At 35.0% G+C, this 11,143-nt stretch overlaps 1 pseudogene across 1 annotated transcript; it reads left to right on the top strand.

Annotated features, from left to right (window-relative positions):
* Window positions 1-208: 208 nt before the first annotated feature.
* On the top strand, window positions 209-2,118 carry LOC114300475 (trans-resveratrol di-O-methyltransferase-like; annotated as a pseudogene). Its single transcript, XR_014340430.1, has 2 exons — window positions 209-1,090; window positions 1,779-2,118. The product of XR_014340430.1 is annotated as a trans-resveratrol di-O-methyltransferase-like (transcript).
* Window positions 2,119-11,143: the final 9,025 nt, after the last annotated feature.

Consider the following 11,143-nt stretch of genomic DNA (forward strand, 5'->3'; position numbering starts at 1 on the left):
AGAAATGAAACCCATGTTGGATTCCACGATCTTACCAGTCCCAATCCTCTCCTGGTCTACCAAACAAACAAGGCTATAAAGTTCACCATTTCTCTTCATATATATCCATCCAAGCAAGGTCTACAAGGTCTAAATGGTTGTAACCTCTTCCACGTTCTGTGCCACAACCCTCTGCATTATTATTTCAAGTTGTTAATTCCTGTAGCTAGTGTTCTCTTTTGGCTTATAAATAGCCTGGGAACTGTGGAATAAAGATATAGAGAATTAATATCCCAAACCTCTTTCTTCTTAGTCTCTGTTCTTCTTCTTCTTGGCCATTCACTGGCTGTTCATATACAAATTACACATCACCAAGCAAGGCCTACAAGGCCGGCTTAGCTATCTTCATGGATCTCCACAATGGCCAATTAGGAGCAAGAGAGTTGTTTCAAGCTCAATCCCACATATACAAACATGCATTCAGTTTTGCAAACTCCATGTCACTCAGCTGTGCAGTTCAGCTAGGCATACCAGATATAATTCACAACCACAAAAAACCCATCTCTCTCCCTGACTTAGTCTCATCTCTCCAATTGCCTCCCTCAAAAACCAATTCTCTCCACAGAATCATGTCCTTGTTAATTCACTTGGGGTTTTTTGCTACAATGAAAATTGATCCAAATCATGGAGATCGAGAAGGGTATGTCCTCACTCCATCATCTAAGCTTCTCATCAAAAGTGAAATGGCCAATTTGTCACCATTTGTCCAAGCCATGGTCGATCCGGTTTTGGTCACCCCATTTTTGGGAGATTGGTTTAGAAGCAATGAAGCAATAACATTTTCAATGAAGCAATGGGCAGTGACTCAAGAATGATGAGCTTGGTGGTTAGAGACTGTGGGGCACTGTTTGGAGGACTGAATTCATTGGTTGATGTAGGGGGTGGTACCGGTATCAATGCTCGGATCATTTCCGAGGCATTTCCTGGTATAAAATGCACTGTTTTTGATCTTCCATATGTTGTTGAGAACTTGCCAGAGGAGAAGAACTTGAACTATGTTGGGGGCGCTATGTTTCAGTCTTTCCCATCCGCGGATGCCATTTTCTTCAAGGTATGCAATTTTTTGAATTCTTAGTTCCAGTGATTGAATCTGGTAATTGAGCAAATTTTAGGATTTGCATCATATATGTGGGGCAATTCCTCTTTCATCAAGTTATTTCAGTAAATTTCTGTCTTTTATTTATTTTTTATTTTTTTGTATTTTGGATTTAATTTGATGTTGAGTTGCTTCAGTATAGATTGATCAAATAGCCGAATTCTAAAGAGAAATCATTTTTGATGATCCCAGATCCTACATATTGATCTATAGAACTGTTATTTATTTGTTGAACGAACATACTGATTGACGAAATCACAAATATACTTAACAATAAAACTATCTGAAAAGGTTATATACGTCAAAGAACTTTAATTTTCCACTCCTATTAACACCAAAAATGTGTACAATTTAGGAGAATTGTAGCAAATTATCATTTTTCTCCCATTATTTCTTTCATTAAGGAAACACAAGGAAACCATAAGTCAAGGAGATGGCTGCATGTGCTCTGATTCATTATTTGGGCCATTTTATCCAATTCCTCGGTACTGACAATTGATACTAGAAAAACAGTTTTCAAGTATTTGTCGCTGAATTATTCTGAGAAGTATTCTATAAAGCAATTAATGTTCATATAATAAGCAAAGTAAACTTTAAGATAATCAATTAAACTTGAATGTGTTTTTGGACTTGAAAATGGCAGTGTGTTTTGCACAATTGGAGTGACGAGAACTGCGTAAAGATACTGAAGAGATGCAGAGAAGCTATTCCAAGCAAGGAAGATGGAGGGAAGGTTATCATCATAGACATGGTGGTAGATGGGGACAGAGATGAACATAACATTACTGAGACAAAGCTTGTATTTGACATATTGATGATGGTTTTGGTCACTGGAAGAGAAAGAAGTGAGAAAGAATGGGAAAAGATATTCTTAGAGGCTGGCTTTAGTCACTACAAGATCACACCCATCTTTGGTTTAAGGTCCCTCGTTGAGGTATATCCTTAAATTATGTAAGGTAAATTTCATTTTACCTCCTCGTAGTTTGGCTCATTTGCAAATAACATTTATATGGCTTCTAAACTGAAATATATCGCTTTCCACCTAACTTAATTTTAAGTGCATGCCAAAATGAAAATAGTACATCGAGGTTAAAGTGAATTTTGTCTCCTAAAAAAATAACGAAAATGTTCATGTTTTACACAATGAGATTACTTATGTATAAGGATATTTTAGTTTTTTTTTTTATTATCTAGCTTTTAATGGGTCTAACGGTACTCTTTAGTCTAGAAATCAGAGGGAATTATGTTCTTATAAATGATAAGGGTTGTGTGCAAATAGGTTAAACCATGAGGGACTAAAGTGAAATTTGTTCAATTATTCATTGTGAAACCTACGACTCCTATAATAATTTTTGTACTGTAAACTTGTTCTGAACTGTAAAATATTGCTCATTGCTCTGTTTCCTTTGTTTCCACATCTCTTGTAAACTTTAACTGCATTGGTGTTGGGGTTTTGGTCCGGTTCTAAGATGAACAGTCCTAAAAAAATTGGGACCGAGCCGAGCCGAAACAAGCTGAACCATTAGAACCTATGGAAATGAGCAAGAACCAAACCAAAGAAAAATGTTTGGTTCCATGGTTATGGGCAATTCAAAATTAATCAATTTCCACAACTCAATTTCAAAAATTAATCAATTTGAGCAATTCAATATACAAAATGCATTTGAAGTTACCAATTCAAAAATTGCAATCAAAACACTCACAATAGTTAACAACCCAATTGAAATGTTCATATATATACACATATAGTCTTACTATGTGTGTATATATATATTGAACGGTTTGATTAGGTTCCAAACTGGAACTGGCAGGCTCAAACCATGAAACGTTGTTCATTTTTTATAACCACCATTCCATCATAGGTTTGGACCGATCGTATGGATTGGTACAGCTCCAATTTGTTGTTTTTTTTTTTTTTTTTAAAACACTTTTTTTCAGGTGGTGGAAAACAGAAATTAGAAAGCAATAACCTCAATGCTAGCTAACGCCACCAAGGAGGGTGGGACTTTTCCATCCAACGAGGGAACCAGGATTTTATTACCTAAGGAGCCAAAAGAAAAAGAAAAAAATTCACCACATACACAAACATACATGTATGTACAATATGCTGTATAATTATATATACGTAGAAAAAAAAAATTAAATGCCACAAAAAATAATTTCTAATAGGATGAAGAATTTTTTTATTTTTTATTTTTTATTTTTTTACAAAATAGAAAAAGAATACAAGATGAGAGAATAATGAGATATATATTTTTTATATTACAGAGCCATTTTATGCATAAAATAATATATATATATATATTTAAAGTTCTATAGCAAATAATATTTTTCACAGAAATAACGAAATTTTGGCTCCTCATAATCGTCTTCTAATTCCGTCTCTACTTCCATCCAAACTTCTTGATGAGGAGAGTGCCGACCTAACTTGACCAAACCATCAGCCAACTGATTACCTTGAAGCCTCACATGCGAACCTTTGAAGCATCAAAACGATCTACTCTTACAGCAAGCTGCACTATATGACCACAATCTGACAGCGATGTGACTGGACCTTGGAATGCCTTAATAATGTTCAAAGAGTCTCCTTCCAAGTGAATGCCATGAATCCCCAAATCTGCCGCCAAATCCAATGTCTTGTCTACAGCATATGCTTCCACACAATCCACCCCTTAAAGAAACGGATTCTGATCTGCCATAGATGCAATCACCTCATCCATACCATACTACGACGGACTACTACACCCACACCACTTGCCCGAAGCTCCCTGAACACTGCACCATCAAAATTGATCTTGAACCAGCCCACATCCGGAGGTTGCCATTTGATGTCCGTCCCACTCTGTCTCCGGCCTATTACCGTGGTCTGCACTTGAACACAATCACTGAGAAGATTACACACCATCACTACAAAAATTTAAGTTTCAGAGATCAAAATTAAGGGACAAAATTATTTTTTAAACATCAAATATTTTTATTGCGAAAATTGTCGTCATTATATTTTTAACAATAAAAATTAGACTTTTAGTGATATATTATTATCTTTTGGGACTAAATTTTTTGTCTCAAAAAATAAATGATTTTGAGATCAAATTATTTCGTCCTTAAAAGTCTAAAAGTCTATTTATTAATAACATTTTCAAAATTTTGTTACTAAAATCCTTGTTTTGGATTTTTGAAGACGACCTTTTAACGACTATCTTCATGATAATAGAAATTAATTCCTAAATATCTTTTGTAACAAAATTTTTACTTTTAGAAATCAAAACATTTGATCTCTAAATTTCTTATATGTTATAGCACCATCTATGCCAATGATAGCCCAATCTTAACTAATACACACCACCTTTTATAATAATGCCACACAAACTCATCAGAGGGAAAGATTGGACATATTGGAATTTGCCTGATGGCCTCTACATCCAACTCAAAAAAACTTATGCCGGATCACATCCATATCCCAACACCTCCAATCCCGATCAATTAAACAACTAACCGTGGCCTAGGCACCCATTTATCTCCACACACTAGAATGTTCACCCTGTTACCATCCCTCCATCTCACCCCAACCTCAAAAAGAGGCTTCGCATGCATAATGCTCCTCCAGGTGTATGACGGATTCATTCCCAACTCAGCCCTCAGAAATGACGAGCTCGGAAAATATTTAGCTTTTATCATTTTGCCCAACATAGAGTTTGGATGTTGGACCAGCCGCCATCCCTGTTTGGCTAACATAGCAAAACTTGCTACCCCGTTTGGCTAGCAATGGTTTTACTAGGCGTGCCAGAATTTGTAAATATAAATTTTGAAACATGTGTTTTAACATATTTTAAAATTCATGTTATAAATGTTCACGGTTTAGTTTTTGAACTAAATGGTATTGATTATTTGAAAAGTAGGTTCCTATTTTCAATATGTATTCCAGATTGTTAATTACACATTTTATTTAAATGAAACTTTCGATTAATGCAAAGCAAGAAAACTAACAGAAAATAATATAAGAAAAAGAAATATTTTATTGAAATTATTGTAGGTTTTAAACCCTTGAATACAAAGTACAATTCTTAGGTTTGGAAACCTTTATCTATTATTCACCATTATGCGTTTATAGCGTAGACACTTGAGTTCTCTGGGTTTCTCTTCTTCTTTCTTGTGAATATTTCTTTAACTCTCTCTCTCTCTCTCTCTCTCTCTCTCTCTCTAACTTTTGATTTTTGATTTTTCAATCCCCTTTTTGTGTGATGATTCCTCATATTTATAAAGGTCATCCGGATGATAAGAAGATCTTATCCTCAATTTGAATTTCAAATTAAATGATAACGCCATTTGAATTTTGAATGATAGCATCATTTGAATTTAAGTGTAACCATATCTGATTAATCATATATCTAATTAATCATATTGATCCTTTGGATTTCGTCCTTTGTGATGTCATTGCTATAGGTGTAACCATATGAATTTTGATATGTCATTGCTGTAGGTGTAACCATATAGATGTCCTTTGTGATGTCATTGCTGTTGGTGTAACCATATTGCTGTAGGTGTAACCATATTGCTGCAGGTGTAACCATATAGATGTCCTTTGTGATGTCAAATTAAATGATAACGCCATTTGAATTTTGAATGATAGCACCATTTGAATTTAGGTGTAACCATATCTGATTAATCATATATCTAATTAATCGTATTGATCCATTGGATTTCGTCCTTTGTGATGTCATTGATCATTTGAATTTAGGTGTAACCATATCTTGTGATGTCATTGCTGTAGGTTCTACAAGTTCATCTTTCGTAGGCTCCACATGTCATTTAAGTATCTTGAATAACGTCACTGAGATACGGCGTCATTTTAATTATGCACTTTAACGGATCAAGTTAATCATTTTAGGAAGTCATTACCTACAATAATCCTATCATAGGCTCTATGTGTGTCATTAACTGATTGACCGTATTTGAAATGTTAACATAAATTTGATTAAAATTTATATGACAACAAAGCTCTCTTGTGATTTGTACAAGTATAAAGTGAATTTTTTTAATTGTGCGAATCACTACAACATAACGCTCTTATCTAAGCTTTTTTAAATTGTGGATTGGATTTTCTTGGCCTTGATAATTTTGGCCCCTTGAATTATTTATTTTAATTTTTTTTTATGACACTTTTTGGATGATAGGTTTTTCATGTGGACCCCTTGTGCACTCGGGATTTTTTCTTTGCAAGACCATACCTAGACTCCCCAAAGGATTTAACTGATGTCTTTTTCATTTTTCATTTTTTTTTCATTTTTTTTTCTTATGCTTTATATGCTTGAGATTTTTCTTGTGCTACGCCATACATGGACCCCCAAAGAATTTAATACGGGTTGGTTTTATTTTTTTGCATGGGCCCTTTTTCATGGACTTGGCCTTTTCTTTTCTTTTTTTTTTTTTTTTTTTTTTTTTTGAAATGAAAGGCCATGGTAAGGCCCAAGAATTTAATTAAGCCTTTCTTTTGTGGGCTTCTTTCTCCATGGATTTATTTTAGGGGAACTTACAATTAAGTCCCATATACAAAGTTCAAGACCTATCTAATCCCCAAACAAAACACTTGCACCAATTAGTCCTATATATTTTTAATTGTTGCCAAAAAATCTAATTTTTTTTTTTAATTTACAGCTGCTGCTACATCCTACTATCGTCGGACTTCCGTCGACGGTCACCAGAGACTTGTCAGAATGTTCAACATCACCAGGAAATCGCCGGAGTATCACCGGGAAGTCGCCGAAGTATCGCCGGAAGTTCACCGGAGTGTTATGAACATTAATGGAAGTCGTCGGAATGTTCAGAACATTCACTGGACGTTAAGAACATCATTGGAGATTCATCGGAATGTGCACAATATTGCCAGAAAAAAAAAAGAATAAATGAATAAATTAGAGCGAAAAAACGTAGCAAAATGTGCTAAATATTGATAAACTAAAAGAAAAAAAATAGAACAACAAAAAACAGCAACAATGGGAAAAACATATGCTATTTTTCAATTTTTGTAAGGTTTAAGCAAACAATCTCCAATATTGATCAAACTGAAAAACAAGTTTTGAAACCGTAAAATGTTATAGTTTCAAAGAAAAAATCTATTAAGCATTTATCTTTATTAATCAAACTGAAAAATATGTTATGAAACTGCAAAATTTTACAGTTCTAAAGAACGTTATTAATCTGCAAAATTTTATAGTTTTATACCATGATTCATTCCAGCACCAAAAAATTTTGAAACCGCAAAATTTTACAGTTTTCACCGCTTGTAACTAAAACTTGAAAACAATTTGTTCAGAACTTGAAAATTTTCTCCATTAGAACAGAAAAAGAGAAGTGTATAGCAAAGAAAATGTAAAAAAAATAAGAGATCGAAGAAGAGGCGGATATAGAGAGAGAATTGTACTCCAGCAACTATTTTTTGTTCAGATCTAGTCGGATCTGATGTAGATCTACTCCGAATCTAAATAGATCTACTCATCTTCTTTATCTTCTTCGTCGTAAACATATTTTCCTTACCGTCGGTGAGGTAATGAGTCAGCGGTCGGTGGTTGCCGGTGAATCCCAATCGATGGTAGTCATTGGTCGCTGGTGACTATATATCAGAAAGAGAAAGAGAAAGAGAAGAAGCAAGATATGGTTACCCGTTAGTGATCGCAGGAAATCACAAAGAGAAGAAGAAAGGCATAGAAGAAGAAAGGTAGAGAAGAAGAATAACGTTATTGGACTTTTGGGTACAAATAAAAAGTTATGGGACTAAATAGACTACACGTTTTTCAAAGAAGACTTTTTGATAATTTTCTCTTTATTTTATGTAAGCCAAACCTGCCACCACTTCTTTTTGCACGAGTCTTTTATTTATGAGACTCATAATCCTATTATACTTCATTTCACTTTGCTTTGTTTTGCTTTTCTTTTTTCTTTCCCTTTTTTTTTCTTTTTTCTTTTTACACTGATTTGCAGGATCAGTCCTTTTAATTTATTCATTTTTATTTATTTATTTTTAATTAATTTATTTATATGCTAGGAGCTTGCCTAAATGAAATAGGATGGATTGGCGTTGATAGGATTTCGAATCCTATATTGTTAGGTTTTTATTCTGGGCAACCCCGTTTGACAAAATTCCTTTCAATTGTATTTGTTTTCGCTCTTTTATTTCAGTGAAGCTATGAGTTTATTAGATGCGAATCCAACCCGAATCAAGCCTTGCAGAGAAGTTTGTGATGTTAATGCTTTCAAGATTGCCACTTCCCTGATTATGACGGGGGTCGAGCTGCCCGGTCAACTCGCGCCCCCGAAGCAAAATGCAAAATTGCATTCAAAGTTGGTTGTCTGCCCTTGCTCGCTCAGCGAAGAAGTCCTCGCTTGAGTGAAGGATTGCGTCTTTACAAAAACCTGAAAGAGCTCATTGTTCGCTCAAGCGAAGGGTTCGTGGCTCGAGCGAAGGCACTAGTGGAAATCACACGAGTTAAGGTTCTCGCTCGAGCGAGAGAAGCTTCGCTCCAGCGAGCTTCAAAATCTGGATTTCTACAAGGAATTGGTTTTCTTCCAAAACTAGGATTACTTTAGATTTCTATAAGTAGTTGGTTTTCTCCCAAAACTTTACTTACTTCTCCAGATCTTCTTCTTGGGTTTTAAGGTTTACATTTGGGGATACTTTGGTAGTTTTCTTTGATGTTTTGATTGAGTATTTAACTCATGGTTTAAAGAATATACATCAAAGGATTATTTTTTTTTTGTTCTACACAAAAGAAAAAGTTGTTCTTCGGTGGATTCTGAAGAATTTGAGCCTGAAGCTTTGGTGGAATCTGAAGTGGCTCATCGTCAAGACAATTCCGAGGTGAAGACGGGGTTGAAAGAGACATATAGAGGTTGGTTCAATTCGGGCTTGGATTCGCTAGGTAATTGAGAGTATACTTGTGTAATTCCTTTATATCTTCTTAGTAGATTGTTTTGTGGCTGTTGCCTGTGATTTTTTTATCACAACTGGAGGTGTCCAATTGTGATTTTTTCACATAAAATCGTTGTGTCGATTTGTCTTGATTGTTTGATTGGGATTGTTATATACTGCTTAAAATTGATACATAATTACAAATCAACATCTAGGGGATTTCTAGTTTTTTCAATTGGTATCAGAGCGGGTCGTTCTATTTTTTTTTTTAAATATATCTTTTATAACAAGATCTTGTTTGATTTGTGATAATGGATTCAATTCGTGAGGGAAATTCCATGGTTTGACCACCCCTACTTGACTTATCCAATTATTCTTTTTGGAAAGCTCGAATGAGATCGTTTTTGAAATCTATAGATGAAAAAGTTTGGCAATCTGTCATGAATGGGTGGACCGAACCAACAATTACCGTTGATGGAGTAATTTTCCCCAAACCAATTGGTAAATGGGACACAATTAATTACCAAAATAGTAGCTGGAATAGTAAAACTATCAATTCTCTCTTTTATGCTGTCACACCTGAAGAGTTTAGTCGAATTTGCAATTGTGAAGTCGCAAAAGAGGCTTGGGATATCTTATAAACTATTCATGAGGGCACTCCTTCTGTTAAACCCTCAAAACTTTAAAGGCACACGTCTAGTTTTGAAAACCTTTCAATGAAAGATAGTGAGACCTTTGATGAATTTTATGCGAAGTTGAGTAACATTGTAAATTCTAGCTTCAATTTAGGTGAAAAAAAACTAGAATCCAAAGTTGTGGGAAAAATTTTGAGATCCTTGCCCAATCGGTTCCAACCAAAAGTTACGGCTATTGAGGAGGCTCAAGATGTTGACAACCTCAAGCTGGATCACTTGGTTGGAAATCTCCAAACTTATGAGGCACATAGGAACTTCAAAAAGAAACAAAAAGATATTGCTTTTAGTAGTGCTCATAGAGTTGGAGAGGATTCTGATGAGGATTGTGAGATAGATTCCAAGATTACGACTGCTTTTGTTAAACAATTAAAAAAATCTTTTTTGAAAAAGAATCCTAATCTTTTGGAATCTACTCATACTCATAAATCTAAAGGCAAAGATAAACTCAAAATTAATTCTATAACCAAAAAGGAGAAATGAAATATACAAGGGAACTTTGAAAGAGTCCAATGCTATGAATGCCAAGGATATGGCCACTTTGCTTCAGAATGCCCCACTCGTTTAAAGAAGAAGAAAGCCCTCGCTATCACTTGGGATGATGAATCAGAATCTGATAAAGATAAAAGTGACAACGAAGATCAAGGCGAAGGGGGATATAAACAATTCCTTGCTTTCATAGCGGCTTCTGAAACTGAGGGACAAACAGAGTATCCAAAGAGCCCGGTTGTGAATGCCACTAATGATGAATCCTCGGGAAGTGATGATGAAGAGCTTGAGCAAGCTTATGAAAAGTTGCATAAGGAATCTCTTAAGTTATCCAAATTGAATGACAAACTCACTATGAAACTCAAAGCATGTGAAAGTGAGAATGTCAAACTAAAGGAGGAGATTTCCGAGGCTAGGATTGATGCTATCAAGATAGCTAATGATCGACAAGCTCTTTGTGCAAAACTCTTGACTTGTGAGACAGAGAGGAATGAGTTACAATAAATCTATGCAACATATGAAGAAAAAATTGAAATTCTCGAGAAGTCTCAAGTTGCTTTGGAAGAACTAATGATCAAGAAAGAGGAAAAACTCAAGTGTGCTATGGTTACCATTGGTCTTTGGAACAAAGGATCAAAGCCTTGGACAATATCATTGGGTCTCAACAAATTTGTTCTAACAAGAGTGGCATTGGGTTTGGTGGTAAGAAAGAGCAAAAACAGAGTGCTCCCACATCTCATGATACAAGAACTCAGGGAAAGGGGGAACAAAAAATTTGACATAAGGATGGACTTCTCAAACTTTCTAGAGTTAGTAAGGTAAAAGAAAAGAAGGTACACCCTGTACACCATGTTTTTATTTGTCATCATTGTGGTATGCATGGTCATATTCGCCCTTATTGTTATAAGTTGCATGGGAAAG

This window comes from Camellia sinensis, chromosome 9 (assembly GCF_055761805.1).
Source record: "Camellia sinensis isolate YWXY chromosome 9, ASM5576180v1, whole genome shotgun sequence".
Taxonomy (NCBI): domain Eukaryota; kingdom Viridiplantae; phylum Streptophyta; class Magnoliopsida; order Ericales; family Theaceae; genus Camellia; species Camellia sinensis.